At 37.6% G+C, this 23,510-nt stretch overlaps 1 long non-coding RNA gene across 1 annotated transcript in view; it reads left to right on the forward strand.

Moving 5' to 3' along the window:
- Positions 1 to 8,940, forward strand: part of LOC123631791 — a 28,392-nt gene extending 19,452 nt beyond the window's left edge. Inside the window, exons 2-3 of the long non-coding RNA XR_006733228.1 lie at positions 5,311 to 5,469; positions 8,922 to 8,940. This is a non-coding gene — a long non-coding RNA (uncharacterized LOC123631791). The remainder of the gene's footprint in view (positions 1 to 5,310; positions 5,470 to 8,921) is intronic.
- Positions 8,941 to 23,510: the final 14,570 nt, after the last annotated feature.

Here is a 23,510-nt window from a genome sequence, read left to right on the forward strand (position 1 = left end):
GTAGAGACAGGGTCTCCCTCTTGCTCAGGCTGGTCTCGAACTCCTGAGCTCAAACAATCCACTGGCTTCGGCCTCCCAGAGTGCTAGGATTACAGGAGTGAGCCACTGTGCCTGGCCTTCTTTTATCTTATTTCTCTGCTCTGTCTCTGCAACTGACTTGTTTAATCCGAAGGTGTTATCTTTGATCCCTGAGATTCTTTCTCCTGCTTAATCTCTTCTATTCTTGAAGCTTTCCACCGTCCTTTGCAATTCCTTTAACAAATTCTTCATTGCCAGAAGTTCTGTTTGATTTTTCTTTAATATTTCAATTTCTTTAGTGAAGTTTTCTTCCATGTTCTGAATTTTTTTTTGTGGTTTCTTTGTGTTAGGTATCCATTTTCTCTTTCATTTCATTGAGTTTTCTTACAATCTGTGTTCAAAATTCTTTTGTCATTTCAGTGTTCCAAATTTTGTTGGTATCCATTTCTAGAGAGCTGGTGTTCTCTTCTGGGGGTATCCTTTCAAGTTGATTATTCATACTTCTGGAGTTCTTTCACTGATTCTTTCCCACCTTGAGCAGCTGTTGCTTCTTACCTTTGGATTTTCATTTAGATAATGACATGCCCAGTTTGGTCTGTAAGCCAGTAGGTGGTGCTTGTGGGTGATAGGTCAGTACATGCAGTAAAAGGATGAGTAAATTGACATCCCTGTCAGTAGGTGGCTCTTGCCAGGAGGAGCAAGCTGCAATGTTGTTTTTGGGTCCTGTAACCAGTTCTCATCCATCTGGAGAGGCACTGTAGTGTCTCAGGTGCTGTTTGAGGCCCTGAGACTTACAGGTGTGTCCTTATTCTCCACCTCAGCACTGGCCGGTGGGGCAGAGAGGCTTGGTGGGGCTGGATTGAGTGAAACTGCCTTCTAGCTCCAGAATTGCTTTTAGCAGGGGTTAGAGGTCTATTCCCCACCTCTGGGCAAAGCTTCCAGTGAAGGGCTGAAGTGGCCCCACTCAACTAGAAAGTGTGCATGTGCAGGTGGAGCAGACTGTCTGAGACCCGCAGTCTGGCAGTCTAGAGCAGGCCTTGCTCCTTTCCACCCTTCCCTATTTGGTGGTTTCTTCTGGACCTCTGCTGGCAGGGAGGACCCCAAGCCAGCTAAGCTCCCCCTCAACTGTGATGCGGGCTGGGAGATTCCTTGCCCAGGATCATAGCCTAAGCTGGGAGTGTGGCCCTCCCATGGGAAGAGGGGTGCCCCTTGTGTGCACTGCAGCTAGGACCCACTCTGATCTGTCCCTGAAAGCACACATACCTCACTAGACTAATTCACAAATATCCCTTCTGTGCCCAGGGGCAAGGTGATTAAGACCTGGGTGTATAGGTTCTGGCCTGCTGGCTTGTGCCCTGGGCTCTGGGATTCAATCCCTGACCAGGCCAGGGAGAAGAATGCTGGTCCCTAGTCACCCACAGGGTGCCCAAGCTGGATCATGTCTCTCCACCTTTAGGTTTGCCCTGCTCTGCTGCAATCACTGGACAAGTACCACCAGGAAGGGCTAGCGGGTAGGGAGCTCACAGTCTGTGCACCCCTCAGTCCACTGTAGGGTCCCCAAAGGAAAGGTCTTGTTTGCTATAGATGCTTCCCAGTGGTGGCTAAATGTCTCTTTCTGCAGCCACAGGTATGGGAAAGGAATGGGAAAATGAAACAATACGATGTCTGCTGATTGGCTGGGGTCTGTGGGGTGGGAAGCGCCCCCAGGGAGCTGGGAGCCTGGTTCCCTGTCCATAAGAGGCTATCTGTTCACTGGCGGCAGCAGTCTCTGGGCTGGTATCAACAGGTCTCTCCAGCAGCTTGGGAGCTTATCAGCAGTCAAAGATGCAAGGGAGGGAAAATTTAGCCACTTCACCTACTCTTTTCGCTGGTCTCTGAGCCTCTCAGGACTTAATCCCTGTCAATGCCTTTCTCTTTCCAGTTCCGCTCCACAACTTCTTCCCATGGAGTCTTCCGGTATGTTCAGGTAGCCTTTCTTCTGACCCTCATCTAATCTATGTTTGTCTGCCTATTTGTTTTTTTCTCTTTCATCTAAAATTTCTGCTTCTTACAGAGACGCTCTGGGTGGAAGTGTTTCTCGTCCACCATCTTGCCTCCTACTCTGTCTTTTGATTGGAGAATTTAATCCATTTATATTCAAGGTAATTTTTAATAGGTAAAGACTTATAGCCATTTTGGTAATTGTTGCCTGGCTGTTTTCTAGAGCCTTGTTCCTTTCTTTCTCTCTTAATGTCTTTCTTTGTGGTTTGATGGTTTTTCTATAGTGGTATGCTTTGATTTCTTTCTCTTTCCTTTTTGTGGATCTACTATAGGTTTTTGCTTTGTGGTTACATAAAATATCTTATAGTTTCAGCAGTCTATTTTAAGCTGCTAACAACTTAACATAGGTTGCACACAAAAACTCTACACTTTTACTCCCCCCACATTTTATGTGTTGGGGGCCAAATTTACATATTTTTATATTGTATATTCATTCACAAATAATTATAGCTATAGCTACTTTTAATACTTTTGTCTTTCAATTTTTATACTAACATTAAAAGTGATTCACATACCACCATTACAGTATTAGTGTATTCTAAATTGATGATATATTAATATTTACCTTTACCAGTGAGTTTTATATTTTCATATGTTTTCATCTAATTATCAGCCTTTCTTTTGCACTAGAAAAACTTTCTTTAGCATTTATTGCAGGCAGATCTATTGGTGATCAACTCCCTCAGCTTTTGTTTGTCTGTGAAATTCTTTCTCTCTTCTTCATTTCTGAAAGATAGTATTCTTAATACCCATTGCTTTCTTTCAGCACATTGAATATATCATCCCACTGTGTTCTAGCCTATAAAATAGCTGCTTAGAAATGCTGATATCCTTTTTGACATTTCCTTGTATGTGACATGCTTCTTTTCTCTTGCTTCTTTCAAGAGCCTCTCTTTATCTTTAATTATTGACAGTTTAATATAATGTCTTGGTGAAGTCTTCCTTGGGTTGAATATAATTGGAGAGCTTTGAATTTCAAGTACCTAGATGTCCATATTTCTCCCTAGATTTGGGAAGTTTTCAACCATTATGTCTTTAAATAAGCATTTACCTTATTTTCTCTCTCTTTTCCTTCAGTGATTCCCTTAATGCAAAAGTTAGCTCTTTTGATGGTGTTCCTTAAATCCTGTAGGTGTTTTTCATTCCTATTCACTGTTATTTTTGTTATTGTTCTCTGCCTGGATAATCTTAAATGATCTGTCTTCAATTTCTCTTTTTCCTTCTTGTGCTTGATCCAGTGTCCTGTTGAAACTCTCTATTGCATTTTTTCTTTGTTTAGTCATTGTGTTCTTCAGCTCCAAAATTTCTGTTTGGCTCTTTTTAAAAATTTTGTGTCTTTGTTGAACTTCTACTTTTGTTCTTGCATTGTCTCTCTGATTTCATTAAATTGTTTATTTGTGTTGTCTTGTAGCTCACTGAGCTTTCTTAAAGCAAGTATTTTGAATTATTTATCAGGCAATTTGTAGATATGTTTTTAGGCAAATCTCCATTTTTGGGTGGTTAGTTATTGGAATATTATTGTGTTCTTTTAGTTAGTGTCATGTTTCCTTGACTTTTATGTCCTCGAAATATTGCATTGCTGTTTCACATTTGAAGAATCAGTCACTCCCTCCAGTATTTATTGTCTGTCTTTGGGAGAAAAATGGCTTCACCAAACAGCTTGGCTGGGGATCTGAGTCTGTCTCACAGCTTTTCTATGAACTCAACTGTTCCATAGCTCTTGGGTGGGCTTTCTTAAGATTGTATGCCTCCTCTTGATCCTGTGGAGCCAGTCTAGGTCCTGAGAGACTCCCCTTTGTTTTCCCTAGGGCAGTGCCCTGGAATTATAAAGTTTGTGTGCCTTTTCTCAATCCTGCAAAGTCAAACTGACAGTCTTTGTGTGTGATGTTTTCACTTGCTGTCCATGGGGTACACTTGGGAAGCCAGCCTGGATTAGGGAGTGAGGTGTATGAAACATTTAGAGTGCCTGTGGGTCAGGTGGGAGTAAGGCCTCTCAAGTGGCTTGTAGGCAGGCTTCCTGATGGAGTGGTTAAAGGGTGCTGCAGTCTCTTTTTCCTCCTCCCAGCCTCTCCCAATCACTCAACCATGCTAATCACCTCAGTATTTTGGAGGGGTGAGAAAGAAGTGGGTCTCTTAGGCAGCATCCTGCATGGCTGGAGGAGTTGGGCCCTCACTTGCTATGCTTTCACTTTATCCTGTGGGAGAAACTGTAGGCCAAAAGGGCCTCTCTTGGCATTCAGTTGTGCCACCTTGGGAGAGGGGTGATGTAGTTAAATGAAAGTATTCTTCTTATCCTTGTCAATACATCTATTCTAGGATTTTATAAACTAAATTTGTGCTGAAACTTCTCTGGTGGATTCCTGGACTTCCACACAGGCACTCTCATCTGTGGATAGTTGTCTAAATTGGTGCTTCTGTGTGGGATGACAGTAAAGAAAGTTCCTATTCTACTACCTTGCTCATGTTACTTTCTCCAGTTATTTTTGCTAAGTGATTAGAAGTTGGATAGGAGAGGAATTTATTTGCATAGCATTAGGGAAAATGGCACCTCATAGTGTGAAGGTGAACATTTGTGAACACTTCTTAGAATATTTTTTCCCTTTTTCTTCATCTTTATTGAGATATAATTGACAACTAAAACTTGCATATATTTAAGGTGTACAGTGCGATAATTTGATGTGCATATACATCTTGAAATGATTACCACTATCAAGCTAATTAATATATCTATCCACGTCACATAGTTACCACTCCCAGAATATTTTATATGCTGCTTTGATTTCTTTTTTTTTTTTAACCTTAGTAGGTTTCACAGCCTTTTATGTTATGGCAGGAAGACACATTGCTTATTCTTTAATTTTACCACAATCTCTAAATATACTCACCTCGGTCACTGTATGAAATGTCTAGAGGATCAAAGAAAAAATATAAGATTATTAATTTCTCATAACCAGATTTCTGTATTAATTTCTTAACAATCCAATAAATATCTAATTTATTTACCACTTTCTGTTGAATATGCATGCTGTAATCCTAGAAGAGAAGATGAAAGCACAATGAGATTCTACCTTGACAAGTATGTCTATTTTCTTATTAGACGAAAATCTGTTTACCTCTTCCTCTTTCAGATGTCTGAGAGGAAAAATCTTTTAGGAAAGAAAAAAACAGATTAACTTTACCAATAGCGTCTTAAGAAATAAGTTCATCATTAGTCTCAGTCCAAATACTAAGAGATTTGTTCCTTTTTTCCAGATATTCCCATTTTCTTTGCGTTCCATCTCAGAAAATGAAAAGGGGATGCTGTGGCCCTTTGCTCTTCACTCATGTTCATTACAGATGAACTAAATAAGAAGGAGAAGAATGGACCAAGAATCCGAGTGTGGTGCATGGACAGCAAGCAGAGTGACCAAGGTTCCTCCTCTTCTTTCCTCAGTTCTTAGGGATCTATATGCTTGTAGCATGTGTGTGTGTGCATTTTCATGTGTGTATGTGTGTGTGTGTATTTGTTTACACAACCACAACCTCATAACCTTATAGTTCTGGTTTGGTTGGTGGGCCTAGTATGAACAACTTTAGTGGCCTCTAGCAGGAAGGAGTTCTAATGGCTGTTATTGAGTTCTGGAGATAGAACTAGTCAGAGAGACAGCACATCCATAGGCAGCCCTGGTGAGTGGATGTTGAGAGAGAACATTGAGTGTTGGAGTGTGTGTTAAGGATATCCACGGTACACTGAAATTAGTAGTATGTGTGTGTCCCTGAAGACAAGTAGACAGTGCATTGGTTTCTCATCATAACCATCAAATTTCAAAACCTGAGTTCGATATCCAACTCTTCCCTTAGGTAGGTGTACTTGAGTTAAGTGTCAATCTTTTGACATTGGAAATTTCATCTTCTAGAATGAGGATGTTTTATTTACCTCATATATTATATTGTATAGCTTTCAAAGAGTCTTTTTACGCATACTGTCCTATTGAATCTTTAGGAAAACCTGTGAATTATATATTTTATCTGCATTTTAAACATCTAGGAAATTGTTTCAGAGAAGTTCCTTAAGCTTTCTAAGCTCTTGGGGTAAATAGGAACTTGAATTCTTTTAATGGTCTTAGGAAAGGGAATTGTTTACCTTTTCCCAGAAAAATAGACAATTCGTGCATGTGTGTGTGTGTGTATGTGTATAATTTATTTATTTATTGAGAGATTGATAGGCAGTTGGATATTATAACAACAAAAGGTGTGCTGACATAATAGGTCCTGCTCTCTAGAGAATACATTCCTCCATTACTTCTCTAGTAGTTCATAATCTTATTTACCTCTACCATCCTCACAGTCCAGAAGTCCAGCACCTAGAGAAAAAAGGAAGAGAGAGCTCATGATTTTGCTTCTTGATTATTAGTGGGGCTTCATTTAAGACCCTGAGAGCTAATGTAAACATGAACTCCTGATAGTGAGTAATGACGTACATTAATTTACGTTGCAAGAACTAGGGATTGTTCATAAGTAACAGGAGCAGATGATGATAGGTGACAGTGCCAGTTGCTAGATTCATAATATTCGCCAAGCTAAATGATAATCAAAAGGAGCTTCAAAGTTGCTTGTACCTCTTGGTACTTGAGCACCTAGCTCCTGTTTTTTCCTCTTGCCAGTCCAGGGCTATCTTTCTTAGCACCTCTGACATCTCTCCAGGTCTTTCCATGGAAAGTCAGCTTCATCTCTTCACATTTGATGTTGGTACTCTTCTTTTCAATCATAATCACCTCAGCTGTGTTCACTCTTATTATTCTAGAATACTTTAGATTCTTCTACCCAGCCATCTTACAGAGGCCCTTTTCACTAGCAGATTTAGACCTGCTGAACCATCTACTCTGGTACATAAGGAGTCTGCTATTTCTATGGCTTGATACCTCCATTGCTGCTCTCAGACCATGGAAAGCATCTGAAGGGCACCTCAGAATCATGCAGGCCTGCCTACTACTAATTCATTCTGCCCAACTCCAGTTTTGCATTCAGCCCTGCTCAGAAATCCCTGATAGATTTCTTATAGTAACTTAGAAGTTCAGTTCATGCAATCATGCACCATGCAAAGTGCTAGAAAAGTGGTAAACAAATAGATTTCATTCCTGATGTATGAAAACTTCATAAATACTATATTTCTTTTTCTCCTGGGTTTGAGTACTTACTTTGTTCTGAATTGTATCTGGAGACATAAATTTCTGTGGAAGAATTAAGAAAAATGTTTCTATTAGTTACTTGTGAGAGGTATTCTTCCCCTGAGCCAACTTTCCTCACTCTAAGCTGTGCTTCTTTGCTCCCAGGGTGGTCCTCCTGAAAAAATGCATTAGTGATTTTACTGATTTACCCCTTTTCAGCATCTTTAGCCAGCCCTGTTCTATCTTTTTATACTACCTATTCTTTGAGGGCTCACAGACACTGAGGATGGAAAATAGGGAGGGAATATAGCTGATTAGAAGGTAGTGGGAAAGAAATGGAAAAATTCTGGAAAAGGAACCATGACATAGAAATAGGTCTTTGCTTTTATGATTTCCATCTCTGTTTCATTGACAAGTCCTACTTTGTATTTGTCTCTTTTTATCAACTCTCCATATTAAGTCTCTAAAAGTCCTCAGCTCTTTCCATATAACATCAGATATTGGTGTGTGTTAGCATACTGTCTTCTCACTTCCATTTTTTTTTAACTCAGATAATTTCCCTTGGAGCTCAGATAAATTTTTAAAAAGTATCCTTATAACTTTTGTTAATCTCTTTGGTTTTTTTTATTGACATCATTGATAATGTAAGCTTTGGGAATTTAAAATTGTAATGGAATTACTAATAGGTCATAGATTCTTACACTTATGTATTGAAACAGATTCCCAAAATATTGGCAAAGTCTCTAGTTATCTGATAAGTAGAGATGAGCTGAGACTGAATCTTGGAATCCCTCCCTCTGTGGCTTTAACAGGAGATCTTCATTTTGACTCATTAATACTCACCACTTTGTTTGCGTCGTGTCCATCTTGTTAACAAAATAGCCAGAATGGCAAGTCCCAGTAGAGTCAGGATGACAGCCAGAGTTATTTCTGAAACACAAATTCACCTGTAGGCATGCTTATTTAGAGCAGGTCATTATCAGAGACAACTTCTGATCACATCTTACTGTCCACCAGATAGACATTTTTTTCTTTCCCTTTCCTGCTACTTCTACTCCTTTATTCCCTTATCTTCCATATCTTACTGTCCCCAGATTTCTGCCCTTGCCCATTTCTTAGCTACTATATTCATTCTTTTGGCCATATACTAAGAACCTCAGATGCTGAGTACCTTGGTTTAGAGTGGACAATCTGAAAGATGTCCTTCTTAACTGAATGTCATACTACCCAGGCATAGGAAGGTTAGAAAGGAACAGTAGCCTGCAAAGCAATCCACTGGGGTATGAGAAGAAATATTAGAACTTCATTTTTGTATAATTTTGTCTCATACCTTTAAAATTTTAAGATTTTCTGTTGTAAAACATACATTCAGTATAGTTGTACATTTATAACATTTGTAAATATATATATAGAGAGAGAGAACATATGCTCAAAAAGTGTTACATGGATGAGCAATTAAAAAACTTTGGAGGCCTCTGACTAAAGGATGCTGAGCAAAAGTGTTCATGTGAAAGTCGTAGCAGAGGACCTTTCAGTTATCAATGAATTTTTTATCACCAAGGACCTTTCAGTTGTCACTCACCAAACCTCTCATGATAAGATGAATATTTGTGAAGTTTGTTACTGTGGTTGATAAAGCATGCTGGGACTGACTAACCTGTGTTTGTTTATGTGTCATTGATTTGCATTCAATTAATGTAAGATACAATCTTGCAGTCACAGGAGAGAAAAATCTTAGACAACATCCTATGGTTATGAAGATTGATGGTTATGAAGAATATGAAAATAAAGAAAGAGAGAGAGAAAGAGAGAAAAAGAAGAGAGTGAGGAAAGAAGGAACAAATCAACCTTAAATGTGCCTGTGACAGTGAAAATGTTGAAGAATATTGAATTCCATACGCTAATAGATTACAGCAAGATTAAGGCTACTTAAAAAAAGGAATAGGTGAATCCACCTCAAGATGTAATAACACACACACACCTCCAATCAGAGAAGATTAGGCACATGTCTACTGAGTCTTTTAGGTGTTTGGTCATGTGAGAAAATTCTCCTGCCAAATCAACCACTGGAGATTTGCTCCTAATGCACCACTAAAGTGAAGAGTAAATAATCTGGACTCTATCATGTGAGTCAGAACTTTTTGACTAATGTGAAATAACCCTTGGAGGAGGGAGGTACAACTAGGTGGTGTATTCCTATTAAGGTTCTGGGCAGTAGCACTCCCTTTGAATGGTGTCTGAAGTGCTCTGGCTGTAGAGCAGTTAGAAGATGGTTCACCCCATTTATGAGGAAAATAAGTGGAAGTCCCCATTTCTCAGAGTTGAGACAGATCATAGAGTGAACAGTACTACAGGGAGGGAGATAATGGGCTAAGAAATTTTCCTAGTGCTATGGAAAGTGGTTATTTTCTTTGACAAACTCAAATTCTAGAAACCAAAGGAGAAATCAGCACTATTACTCTAGAACTGAACTGACTGGGTTATTTCTCTCAGGCTCCCAGAGGATCAATAGGAGTGAAAGAAAGGATATCGAATTTGAAAAGGAGGCAGGCAGCAAGGTAAAGCAGCTGTGTTAAAGTCCTTGAGAGAAGACTCCTGAGCCAAGAGAGTGAAGGAAGCCTTAGAGAAGGAGTCAGTCCATACCCAAGACTGCCATTTTCCAGGTATTGTCTTCAGTGGGTTTCGCATCATCTGTGTTTCTTTGTCAGAGGGAGATTAAGATAAAATGAACAACTCAGGCTCCCTGTTTATGAGCAGTATGAACTTGAGTGTCATGGAGGCCCTTGTAGACAAAGATGCAGAGGATTTCTGAAAAACTCTGTGGCTCAGGTTGATCAGACCTGAGCAAACTATGGGAGCGTGGCCTGTGAAAGTTCTGAAATCTATGTCATAACAAAGACTTAGAACTTTAGGGAGACAAGAGGAAAGAAAGAGAAGGACCAAGAGGCTGGGAAGATTTAAGAATACTTTGGAGGACCTTAACTTATATAAGATATTAGAAGGGAACTTACTCTACCTGGGCTTTATAATAATTTCTAATTTCCAGAGATTTTGAGGCCAGCAATTGTGTCTCACTCATCTTTGTAACTCTTGAGACAGAGAACCTTCCACAGAATAGACACTTTGTAAATGTTTGATGATTAAAAGTGAAAAAAATTCCTATATTTATTATAAAAAGAGTGATTTGAAACAACTAAAGGGGAACCAAAGAAGCCAAGTTGTTGAAGTTAAGTAGCAAGGAGAAGTCCAGAGGTCTGTGGTGCTAGGAAAAGTGAACGATTTAATGAGATTTCATAAGCCACTGTGGAGAACAAGAATAATAATAAACACCTTTCTTGAGTGTCTGTTAACTACAAGGCTCTCTAGTAGGACCTTACAAGCATAAACTCATTTAATCCCCAATAACCTTCATAGTGAAATCCTTCTAGATGCAGAGAGACACCAGAAGTCACCCAGCCAACAAATGGCAGTTTCTGATTCCAAAGCACACACTATATTCACAAAGTCGCATTTTGTTTCAGTCTTGGAGGCCTACTGTCTTTGGTAGTATTTTCTAGGGTGAGCATTCAGCCACTAGTTTTAGGATGATGAGGAAAGTGATGCCCTCTAGTTTTAGGATGCTCGATCTGTCAGGTCTAGGGCAGCTCTGGACTACTTTGTTTAAATGAATCTTGATGGTAAAATTCTGATTTGTCCTATTTTTGTGGTCTAGATTGATGAGGGAGGGGTCATTTAAAAATTTTACATGTATAAATTTAAATTACCAGGATTTCAATACTTACTCCATATTTTAATTTTATTAAGACTTGCTTATTGGTACAGATTCATTCTGAAGGTATATTACAGTTATTATAACCATTGCAAGTCCAACATTCAATTACAATGATTAATTGTATAATTTTGGCTATGCCAATAGCATACTATAATAGAATTATTCAAATTTGGTTGCATAATAACATCTTACAAAATAGATTAGTACCTCAACCTTCTTTCTGAATTGCAGCTCTCTTACTGTCAACTAAATGTAAATTCTAATGGCGAAAACGTGTTAATTTTATTGTATTCCCATCATAACCCAAACGCAAACCCAAACTAAACCAACAAAACAAAATACTCTTTGTGATAGTTAATTTTATGCTACTTAGCTAGGCTGTGGCGCCTAGTTGTTTGTTCAAACATGAGTCTAGGTGATGCTGTGAAAGCATTTCTTAGAAGTGATGAAGAGTTACAATCAAATCTTAAGTCTGATTTTAGTAAAGCAGATTGCCCCCTCTATAATGTGGGTGGTCCTCATCCACTTAGCTTTGGAGGTTCTCATCCAATCTTTGTCTTCAAAGTGAAGACTGAGATTTCTGCCTCAAGGCTGCTCCATATAAACTTTGCCTGAATTTCCAATTTGCCTGGCCTGCCTGTGAATTTCAGACTCAAGACTGCAATATTAACTATTACCTGAATTTACAGCCTGCTGAACTATCCTACAGATTTCACTTGCCAGGCCCCATAATTGTGTGAGTCAATTCTTCAAAATACATTTTTCTATATACCGCTTATTAATTCTATTTCTCTGGAGAGCCCTGACATATCCCTTTGCCAAATATCTAATTATTGGCAATACAATACAGTGTGTGTACTAAAAAAAACTACTTATGGGCTCTTTGTACCTTCCAGAGGGACATTTGATCTATTTTAGAAAACTTGACCACATACAATAGGGATTTGAGGCTACTATCAAGGAGAAAGAAATAATGTGCAAAGAGTTCAGATATGTGATTTTCAGTGGATTTGTCCTGATAGAGGTTAAAGTTTAGGAAAGGTAGAGTAATGAATTACAAGCATCCCCTTGACTAAGTAGTTTGCCAAGGACTAATAATTAAGCCTATAGATTAAAGTCATACTTGTCCTTTAATTGAGGCATTTGGATGGGATGAGAAATTTTAATGATAATATAGCTAGCTGGTATCTAAAGTACACATATTATATATTGTTGATTGATGGGAATATCCCTATAATTTAAATTCACTGATAGACAGCAATATTAGCAACTTTCTGGGCAAAGGATGACTTTGACTTTCTGTTTAAATGAAGAAAACTTCTGTACCCCATTGTGATGGACTAGGAAAGCTTATATTTGTGGCCATGCACTTTTTCAGGAAATAGCTTTGGATTTGTTCAAATTCTTAAGGTGGTTATTCTTGAGATTAGAGAATTCTGCTATGACATATGGATGACTTTGGTGTAGAACATTTATGGCGTTTCAAAATACAGTGTATTCATAGAATATTTGAGGTATAGCCATTATGAAAAGAGTATTGTGATTTCTCTGATAAGTGAAAAATAGAACTATCATATAATTCAGCAATTCCACCTCTGGGTATATATCCAAAAAAAATGAAATCAGCTTGTTAAAGAGATGTCTACACTCCCATGTTCATTGCAGCATTTTTCACAATAGCCAAGATATGATAACAACCTAAGTGTTCATAGAAGGATAAATGGATAGAGAAAATGTGATATAATATATAAGAATATTATTCAGCCTTAAGAAGGAAATCCCACTATTTTTGACAACATGAATGAATCTCTAGGACATTATGCTCAGTGAAATAAGCTAGACATAGAAAGATAAATACTGCATGATTTCATTTACATGTCGAATCTAAAAAAAGTTGAACTCATAGTATTAGAGTAGAATGGTAGTTACCAGTGGCTGTGGGGTTGGCAAAAGGGAAAATATTGGTCAAAGGGTACAAACTTGCAGTTATATTAATAAGATGAATAAATACTGGGTATCTAAATTATAGTGTAGTGACTATAGTTAGTATTAATAATAATAATGCATACTTGAAATTTGCTAAGAAAGTATTATTCCCTGTTCTCACCACATAGACAAACAAAAATGGTAACTATGTAGGTGATAGATATGTTAATTAGCTTGATTGGCAATATTTTTACAATGTATACATACATACATACATACATACATCATGTTGTACACCCTAAATATGTACAATTTGTACTTGTCAATCATACCTGAGTAAATCCAGGAAAAAATAAAAGAAAATATAGCTTGCAATTTACAGTTCCCAGGAGAAGGCACCCCATGCCGTAGGAGGCCACCGTGGGTGATCACTGGGGTTGGTCAGGAGTCAGAGGGAGTGGAGGAACTGTGGGCAAGAGTCTTTATTGTGGTTTCTGTGGGAAGGAATGGATGAGGCAGGGTAAGAAGGCTTTACGTTGACTAGTTTGAAAAGTTTCAGCAGGCTCTGGGGCAAATGGACTTATTCTTTGTTGTCTGGCTCTGGGGTGATTTGGGCGGGTACACAGTGGTCTGGTGTGTGAGAGCCCAACATAGGAGGTGGTTTTCTTATCGACCCTGGATTGGGTGGTTTTCATTTGCAAAGCACGCTTATGGGCAAATTGTTTATCTCTAGCATTAATAATTGTCTAACCCTCTGGGGTCAGAAATGGATGTCAGAACATCAAAATACAGCAAATAAAAGACATACTTAATACATGGGTCAAAATAATTACCTCTGCTTCTGCTATAGAGTAATTGCAATGTGACTCCTTTAAAACTTTCTGTTTAGAGTAAGATGGCATCTTGATGTGTATTTCAGGATGTGGTTAGAAAGCAGTGTCCTTAGAAAAGGCTAAACAGACTAAAATAAGGGGATTATCAGATAAATCAGTACATGTACATATACATAGTCATTCCTCAGTATCCATAGGGGATTGGTTCCAGGAGCCCTCATGAATACCAAAATCCAAAGTCCTCAAATGCTCAAGTCCCTGATATAAAATGATGTAATATTTGTACATAACCTATGCACATCCTCTCATATACTTTAAATCATCTCTAGATTACTTATACTACCTAAAACAATGTATATGCTATATTGTTGTTTTACTGTATTTTTAAATTTGTATTATTATTACTATTATTATTTTTGAGACAGGATCTCGTTCTGTTTCCCAGGCTAGAGTGAGTGCCGTGGCATCAGCCTCGCTCACAGCAACCTCAGACTCCTGGGCTTAAGCTATCCTAATGCCTCAGCCTCCCGAGTAGCTGGGACTACAGGCATGCACCACCATGCCCGGCTAATTTTTTCTATATATATTTTTAGTTGGTCAGGTAATTTCTTTCTATTTTCAGTAGAGATGGGGTCTTGCTCTTGCTCAGGCTGGTAAATTTGTATTATTTTTAATTATTTTTTTTCCCAAATTTTTTTGATCTAAAGTTGGTTGAGTCTACAGATGCAGAACCCAAGAATATGGAGGGCTGACTATGTATGGGTAATATATGTATATACATATATGTATATATGTATGTACACACACATTTATATCTGCAAATGTGCATGGGTCTGTCTAGAAAGTATCCAGCTATTGTTAATATAATATAATTAATGTCCCTATTTTTCATATTACATGGTTGGATACTTTCCGGACAGCCCTTGTATGTATAAATATATAAACAAATATATATACTTGTGTGTGTGTGTGTGTGTGTGTGTGTGTGTGTATCTATCTATCTGTCTATCTATCTATAAATATATTTGCTATGGTCTGAATGCTCGTGTCCTTCCAAACTGTGTTGAAAACTAATCATCAATGTAAAGATGTCAGGAGGTGGGAACTTTGGGAAGCAGAGCTCTCATGAGTGGGATTAGTGCCCTTATAAAAGTGGCCCTAAAGAGCTGCCTTGCCCCTTTCACCATGCAAGCACACAGCTAGAAGGCACAATCTATTCAGCTGGCCAGTATTTTGTTGAACATTTTTGCATCTCTGTTTATCAGGGATATTGGCCTGTAGTTTTCTTTTCCTGCCATGTCCTTGTCTGGCTTTGGTATCAGGGAAATGCTAGCCTTGTAAAATGAATTTGAAAGTATTCTCTGTCCTTTGAGTTTGTGGAATAGTTTGGGAAGAATTGGTATTAGTTTTTTTTTTGTTTTTTTTTTTTTACAAGTCAGTAGTTTTTAATGTATTTACTAGGTTGTGTGATCATCACCACCACCTATTAAATAATTCCAGAATATTTCATAACTCCAAAAGAAACCCCATACTGGCACCACTTAATCTACTTTCTGCCTTTTCAAATTTGCCTGTTTGGACATTGCATATAAAAGGAATCATATGGACCAGGGGAGGGAGCCACACTTGAAGTAAAGCAGTGAAAGAAAAAAGAAAAATTAGAAAGAATTTCCTTCACATTCTGTGGGCCACAGGGCTCCTTCTCCTGGTTACTCTAGCCAAAGAGAGGTTTTTTTTTTAAGGTTTTAGGTACCCGCACTACGGCCACCCTTCTTTGGCAGTGCAGCTTCTCAAGTGAACAAGGCTGCCTTTGGGCCGAGCCCGGGATGGAGAAAGGGAGAAAAATGATACTCCCAACCCCTCCCACCTTAACACATTCTGTGGCTCAGAGTGGCCCTGTTTCCTGGTCCTCTGGTCAGAAAAACGTTGTTTCTCTTAGAGTTTTTCCTGTCTGCTTTCATTATGCTGTTCTGAGATTTGGGCTGCGCTTGGGTCAAAGCAAGCATATAAGGATAAAAAAACAACAACTCAAGAATGGTACTACTTCAGTCAGTCTACAAGTTTGAATTTTCCTCTGTAATCTTCTTGCTATTGTTTACTTTTCAGTCATCAAGTAGCTGCCGTTTGCATTCCATTCAGAGATTTTAGTTGTAGCCAGTGGGAGACACAGGCTATGGCGGGCTTGCTCCATCTCGGCTGGCAATGGAAGTCCATATGTGTTATTATGGCATAACTTAAAAAATAAATATCTTATCGACGAGATTGGGCACGTTCAGGGTGTAAAAATTAATCATCTTTACACAAGAGCTTATTTTATTTCCTTTACCTGTTAATGTTACCCAGATGGTTTACATAAGATTTCATTTTCAAAAATTAAACACATAAATACATAGTAAATAACATACAAAGATATGTAAATACCACAAAACTAAGATGTATCCGAGGTATTTGTCTCTGAAAATTTTACACAGAGAAATGGATTCTATCTCAAAAGATAAATATGCAAATTAATTTTCATTGAGTCTTATTTAAATTATTTTATATGAATGAAAGACAGCATTTATTTGTAATTTTGAGTTGTTTATAGTAGGGACTTACATAATAAATGATTATGCTAAATGAACACACACACAAATAATTCATTATCATGTCAGAAATAAGCTTCACAAAGTAGTCATGTCATATTTTTTGTTTTTGAACAGGTAATCATGCACATTGTACAAGTATTCAGGAGGTGAAAATTTAACAGGAAAAATGTTATAAATTTCAAGAGTTACAAAAACATATACAGTAAAAATTAAGTGTTTCTGTCCCAGTCAGTTTGGGCTGCTGTAATAAATTACCGTAGCCTGGGTGGCTTAAATAACAAACATTTATTTCTCACAGTTCTGGAGGCCAAGAGGTCCAAGATCAAGGTGCCAGCAGATCTGGTATCTGGTGAAGGTTTGCTGCCTAGTGCATAGATGGGCCAGCTGTTTGCTGGTACCTTGATATGTTGGAAAGAGCAAGAGAGCTTTCTGGCATCTCTTTCGTAAGGGCACTAATTGTATTCATGAGCGTTCTACCCACATGACCTAATCACCTCTCAAGGCCCCCCTCCTAATACCATCCCATTAGAAGTTAGGATTTTAGCATATGAATTTCGGTGGGAATATTTGGACCATAACATTCTCTCACTTCTGTTCTCAAGCAACCCAGAGGTAACCATTATTACTAGCTGCTTGTTATTATTTCAAAAATATTATATACCTATGTATAATATATTTTTAAGCATAAGTGATAGCAAACTACATACTCAGTTTTGTGCCTTCTTTCAGTTAACAATCTATATCTTGGAAATTGTTGCCTATTACTATATAAAATCTTTTTCATTCATTTTTATGGCTGCAAAATATTCTATTAAGTATGTTTATTAACCATTTTTTCTGTTATTGGATAAGTAAGTTGTTTATAATCTTTTGTTGTACAATATATGTTCATTTTATTTTAAAATATTGACAAATTGCCCTCAGAAAATTACTTATATGCTTCCATCAATATAGTTCCTGATTCTCTACTGACTCAATAAAACAGTATATTTTTAATTTTTTGATATTTATCAATGTGATAGGTGAAATACTATTATATGATAGTTTAACTTGCATTTATGTTATTATCAGAGAGTTTTATAAGAATTCCTTTTCTGTGAATTTTGTTCATATCCTTTGCCTTTTTAAAATTGGGACGTAGGTCTTTATTGATTTTTAGGAACTCCTTATATATTATAAAAGTTAATCCTTGATGTATGAGATAAGATGCAAAAATTACTTTTCAAAATATATTTGGAATCTTTCCACATCTCTCTATTTTCCACCTCTTGAATAAAGCCAACAATTTTTCTTTTCTGAATTACTTCAGTAGTCTTCCAACTTCTCCCCTGTCTCTGCTAAGAATAGTTATACTAGAGGCCTAGGACCAATTGTATTGATTTAGTTTTGTGAATTAGTAGCAGAGATGATTAAGTAAATGGAAGAGGCAGTGAAATTTAGAGATGTTAAAGTATTGACAAAACTTTCAATTTAGGAGGGAAGGAAGTAGCCCTAGTGGGAGCTCATGGACTGGGGGAGTATGGAAGTGCAAATACCATGGAGGTCTCTATAAAATTATCAAAAGCAGGGTTACTAGAGTAAAGGAGCACAAAATGTGGACATATAGCTCATTGTGTTCCATTTGTGACCTATTTTAGGATGTGATCATGGGAGTAGTAAAGTGGACTAGAAACAAACATTGTGGAAGTAAAAGAAATTAAGGAATCATTAGGATTAAGTATTGTGTGGACCACCATTATGTTTGCTAAGGTCATTCATGATGAGACAGGGATCAAGGAGGAGAAAGTGTTGAACTGAATGAGGGGGAGTGACCAGAAAATCAATAGTTAACAGCACTGAGAATGGGAGTAGAGTGGTATACTTAGATGGGTCAGATCACAAAGAAGGAGGAAAAATTATGATATTCATATTAATAATAATGAGTTGTATATACATGGTATGATAATTTGAATGCAATCTTATATACATCAAAAATGTCACTTAATATTTTGAACTACAGTATTTATATAAACAAAATAGGCAGTTTCTCTACTTCCCCTCTCCTTTTTACATACATCACCTCATATAACTCTCAACCCTATTTCCAGTAGTAAGAGACCTGATTTTCTGACATCTAACCAGAAAATCCTGTCCCATCTTCTGTATTCTAACTTCAGCTCCAGGTTCTGGCTTATTTAGTCACTGTGACTTAATTCTTGACCTTGCTTTATTACTTAGTCATCTTCTTGAGCCCTTTCACGTAGTAGGGACATTGAAAAATGCTTCCCCTATGGTAAGTCAGGGAAGGGGATTTCTGTGAAAATATACTCTGAGATACAATCTGATGCAGCCTCCATGCCTATGATACTTATTATACTGTACAATACTGCACTATACAACTACAGTCATGCATCATTTAATGATGGAGATAGTTCTGAGAAATGTATCCTTAGACAATTTCATAGTTGTGTGACCAGCATAAAGTGTGCTTACTGAACATCTAGGCTATATGGTGTAGCCTATTGCTCCTACACTACAAATCTATACAGCATGTTACTGTACTGACTACTGTAGGCAATTATAGCACAATGATAAATATTTGTGTATCTAAACATAGAAAAGGTAATGCATTATGCTACAACATTAGGATAGCTGTGATATCACTAGGCAATAGAAAATTTTCAGCCCCATTATAATCTTAGGGGACCACCATCATCTATGCAGCCCGTCCTTGACTGAATCACTGTTATGTGGCACATGACTGTACTATATTCTCTACCATACGTTTTTTTTTAATCTTGATGGTGTCAAATAAAAGAAATGTAGCCAAGACCTTGCTATGAAGTTGTTAATATGATCGGAGAATATACTCTCTTGGAAAGGGTAATTGTAACTATACAAAAAACATGGACAGACTTTGACCAGTTTGGAAGTTCTAAAAGGAACTTCCGTTTGCTTTTTGAGGGGATTGATCCTAGATGGAAAATCTGACGTGGGGTTTGCTGCCAGTTCATAGGCTTAGATTTGCAAGATGTACACTCTTGAGTTGTCTTAGGTCCTTTATCATTGTTTACTTTGGTTGTAGGGTTTATGTATAATGCAAGGTATTCAAACAAACAAAACCATGTAAAGTAAAAAGTAAAAATCTTCCCCATCCTCCTGACTCTCTCAATCACTCTTTTTAAAAAGTAATTCCTACTAGGAGTTTATTTTGTAAACTTCTGGCTTTTACTATGCTTACAAAAATTGCCTGTTCTTGGATAATTGTGTACATATTTACTTTTACCCATATAAAATCAAGATAATCCTATACCTAATATTTGATAACTTTATTGATGTAACAATGCAACTTGGATGTTCTTCCAGATTGGTGCACACAGCATATATAGAACTCTTGTATCAAATAATGCATACAGTATTGGGCCACTCATATAAATTTAAAAACCAATGAAACCAAATGATGTGTTTTAAAGGAATATATCTATAAGTGGAAAAATTAAAAGAAAAGCAAAAAAAGAATTATTTTAAGATTGAAGAATATTAGAATTTAAGATACTGCTTACCTTTAAAGTTATGGAGGGATTAGTGATTGAGGAGATAAACAAGGAATACGTGGGAGTGCCGACAATACTGTATCTCTCAACCTAGTGTATGGTTATATGAGTGTTTACTTTAAAATTATCTAGTTATATATATATATATATATATATATATATATATATACACACACATATATATACATATGAGATCCTTCTATGTATGTATGCCGTATTTCAAAATAAAATAAATATGTACAACCTTGACATTTGTTAGATCTTGAAAAATATCTTGGAGTCTATCTTTATACCAGTCTTACAGAAGGCATTTTTTTTTAACTTATAGACAGAAAAGAGAGAACTTGACTTTGGTGTTCCATAAGACTCAGAGCCTAGTTGTTTTTCCTCCATTATCTGTATCAGACACTTTGTATCTGTCAGTCCTGGTTTTGAAAGCTAAAGGAGGCTGACTATGCATGAAGACTGAATTTAAGCGGCCTCCTTTGCCCAGTATTCATCTGTCAGGGCCTGAGCTGAAAATTAGGTACAGAGAGAGGTGAGAAACACTACCTACTTAAAGTTTTTTAGAAGAGATACATGTTTCACATATATATGCATATTTCATACTTTTTTCCAATAAAAATTGAAAGAGTTTAGGTTAAAAACAATAAATATCCTGTGGTCAACAAAGATAAAAATAAGGGGTTATGTTATTAGAGCAGATAATTTGCCAAAATCCCATTTCAACCCTCAATATGAATCTGTGCTTCAACTACATTCTTCAATACATACTTTTTAAAAATTTATGTTTTAATTGACAAGTAAAAATTGTATATATTTATGGGATACAACATCATGTTTTGGTATATGTATGCATTGTGAATGGTTAAATCAAGCTATTTAACATATGTATTACCTCACATACTTATTTTTTTATGGTGAAAACACTTAAACTCTACACTCTTAGCAATTTTAAAGTATACATGTTATTAACTATCATCACTATGATGTACAATAGATTTCTTTTTTTTTTTTTTTTGAGACAGAATCTTGCTCTGTTGCCCAGGCTAGAGTGCCATGGTGTCAGCCTAGCTCACAGCAACCTCAAACTCCTGAGCTCAAGTGATCCTCTTGCCTCAGCTTCCAAATCCCAAGTAGCTGGGACTACAGGCACATGCCACCACACCTGGCTTATTTTTCTATTTTTAGTAGAGACAGGTCTTACTCTTGCTCAGGCTGGTCTCAAACTCCTGACCTCAAGTGATCCTCCTGCCTCGGCCTCCCGGAATGCTAGGATTACAGGCGTGAGCCACCTTGCCCAGCCTATGATAGATTTTTTGAACTTATTCCTCCTATCTAGCTGAAAGTTTTTGTCCTTTAACCAACATCTTCTCAATCTCCCCACCCCGAGCCTCTGGGTAACTACCATTGTACTCTCTGTTTCTATAAGTTTAAGTGAGATCATACAATGTTTGTCTTTCTGTGCCTGTCTCCTTTCACTAAACATTATGTCCTTCAGATTCACCCATCTTGTTGCAATTCACAGTATTTCCTCTTTTTTAAAAGCTGCAAAGTATTCCATTGTGTATATATACCACACTTTATTCATTCATTCATTCATGGCCACTTACGTCGATTTCCTATCTTAGTTGTTGTGAATAATGTTGCAATGAACATGAGAGTGCATGCGGATATCTCTTTGACATACTGATCTCATATTTTTTGGATATAAACCCAATAGTGGTATTGTTCGATCGTGTGGTACTTCTATTTTAGTTTTTTGAGAAATCTCCGTACTGTTTTCCATAATGGCTGTACTAATTTACAGTCCCATAAACAGTGTACAAGAGTTCCTTTTTCTCTACATCTATTTTTCACCTACAGATTTTTTTTTTTGTGAATAATTTTAATCTCTCTGTTAAATTTCTTGTTTTGGTCATTTTTTTTTTTTCTGATTTTGCTAACTTGTTTCTTGAAGTTTGCTGAGCTTCAGTAAAAAAGTTGTAATTCTTTGTCAAGTGAATCATATAGCTCCATGTCTTCGGGGTCAGCTACTAGGAAATTATTGTGTTCTTTGGTGGTATGTCTGCTTACTTTTTCATGTTTCTTGTTGGGTTACATTATGTGCATTTGGTGGAGAAGTCACCTCTTCCAGACTTTACAGGCTAGTTTTTCTGTGGAAAGACTTTCCCCTTTGGGGGTGGGCATTTGTTGGGGAGGTGCTAAAATTCTGGTACCCGTGAGTGTGCAGCTGTGTTGTCTGTGTGCAGCTTTGTCAGTTGAAGTTAGTGTTGATGAAAATTGCTTGGATAACACTGTGGATGTCTTTAGTGGTGGCAAAGATTGTTGTAGCCTTTGGTTGCAATCAAGGTCCTCTTGATCAGCCTTTCTCCCATCAGGGAAGTTGTGGCTGAGGGGATACCTCTTGGCACTGGGTCAGGCTTGAGGATCTGCTTGTGGTGGCACTGGTGTGTCATGAATGGTACCCACAGAGTGACCACAGAACTGAGTCCTAAAGCATGAGCATGTGTGGAGAGACTTCAGCTCTATGATCTGGGCTGGTAATAGCCCTGGTGTCCAGGGCACAGGTACCTCCACTGCTACAGTGGTAACAGTGTGCAAGGCATAGAGGCTTATGAAGCAGCTAGGGAGCCAAGAATGGCAGCATGGGCATGTGCAGATTAACTATGGCTCTGGGGTTAGGGCAGGGCCTAGCTCTGTACAGTGGCTTGAGCTTGTGCCTGGAGTGCATGCACGTGCAGTGAGAGCTTGGCTATGGGGCCTGAAGTGTAAACTATCTTGCTATGGCAATGCTTTGGTGTCTAAGACCAGGACAGTCTCATTGCAGCTACAGAGCCTGAATCTGGAGTGCAGGTAGTCATGGGTTGGCTGTGAGTTGAGGACTGGGGTGCATGTAGGGTTGGGAGTGGTGGCAGCTTCTTTCTTAAAGTGGCTCAACAGCAGCCATGTCATTCTCTTTGTGGTTCTCCAGAGGGAATGGCTGTTGGTTACCTCAGTGGCAATAGATGCATGTTCTCTGTGAAGTAGGCTCCTGGGGAATGCAGTGGTTTCTTCTGCATGGCTGATACCTGTAGCCTCCACTTTTTTCTTTTTTCCTAGCCATGTGTTGGCATCTCAGGTCTACTGATCATACCCATGATCCTTTCTGTGTGGATAATCTCTGGGGTTTTTTTTTGCTCCACTGTGTTGCTGAAGATTCTTTAATGGGTACTTGAGCTCTCCCCAGGCTATTCTGCATGGTGGATAGCTGTCTATATTGTTTCTTTATTGGGAGATGAAGGCTGGCATCTCCTACTGCCATATAAGTGATATGACCAGTCTTCAATGCATTCTAATAATGTGGCCTACTCTCTTTACCACATCCTAATCAGGATTTTTATTCTTCAGAAATATAAACTATCATACAGCTAAATTTGTTTTAAAATTTTGTGTTTTAAAGAAGAAATAAATGGTTATAAAATTGCAGAAATACACAAAAAATGAATCATGTAGCACAAAAATAATATATACATACATACAGATGTACACCTGGTATAATTTTTTCTGTATATTTTATCTGTATTATATGTAAATATACATGCTTTATCATATACATATAATATGCAAAATTACATTTGTCACTAAATCATTAATAAAAAGTATAAAACTTA

Source organism: Lemur catta, chromosome 2 (genome assembly GCF_020740605.2).
Source record: "Lemur catta isolate mLemCat1 chromosome 2, mLemCat1.pri, whole genome shotgun sequence".
Lineage (NCBI taxonomy): Eukaryota > Metazoa > Chordata > Mammalia > Primates > Lemuridae > Lemur > Lemur catta.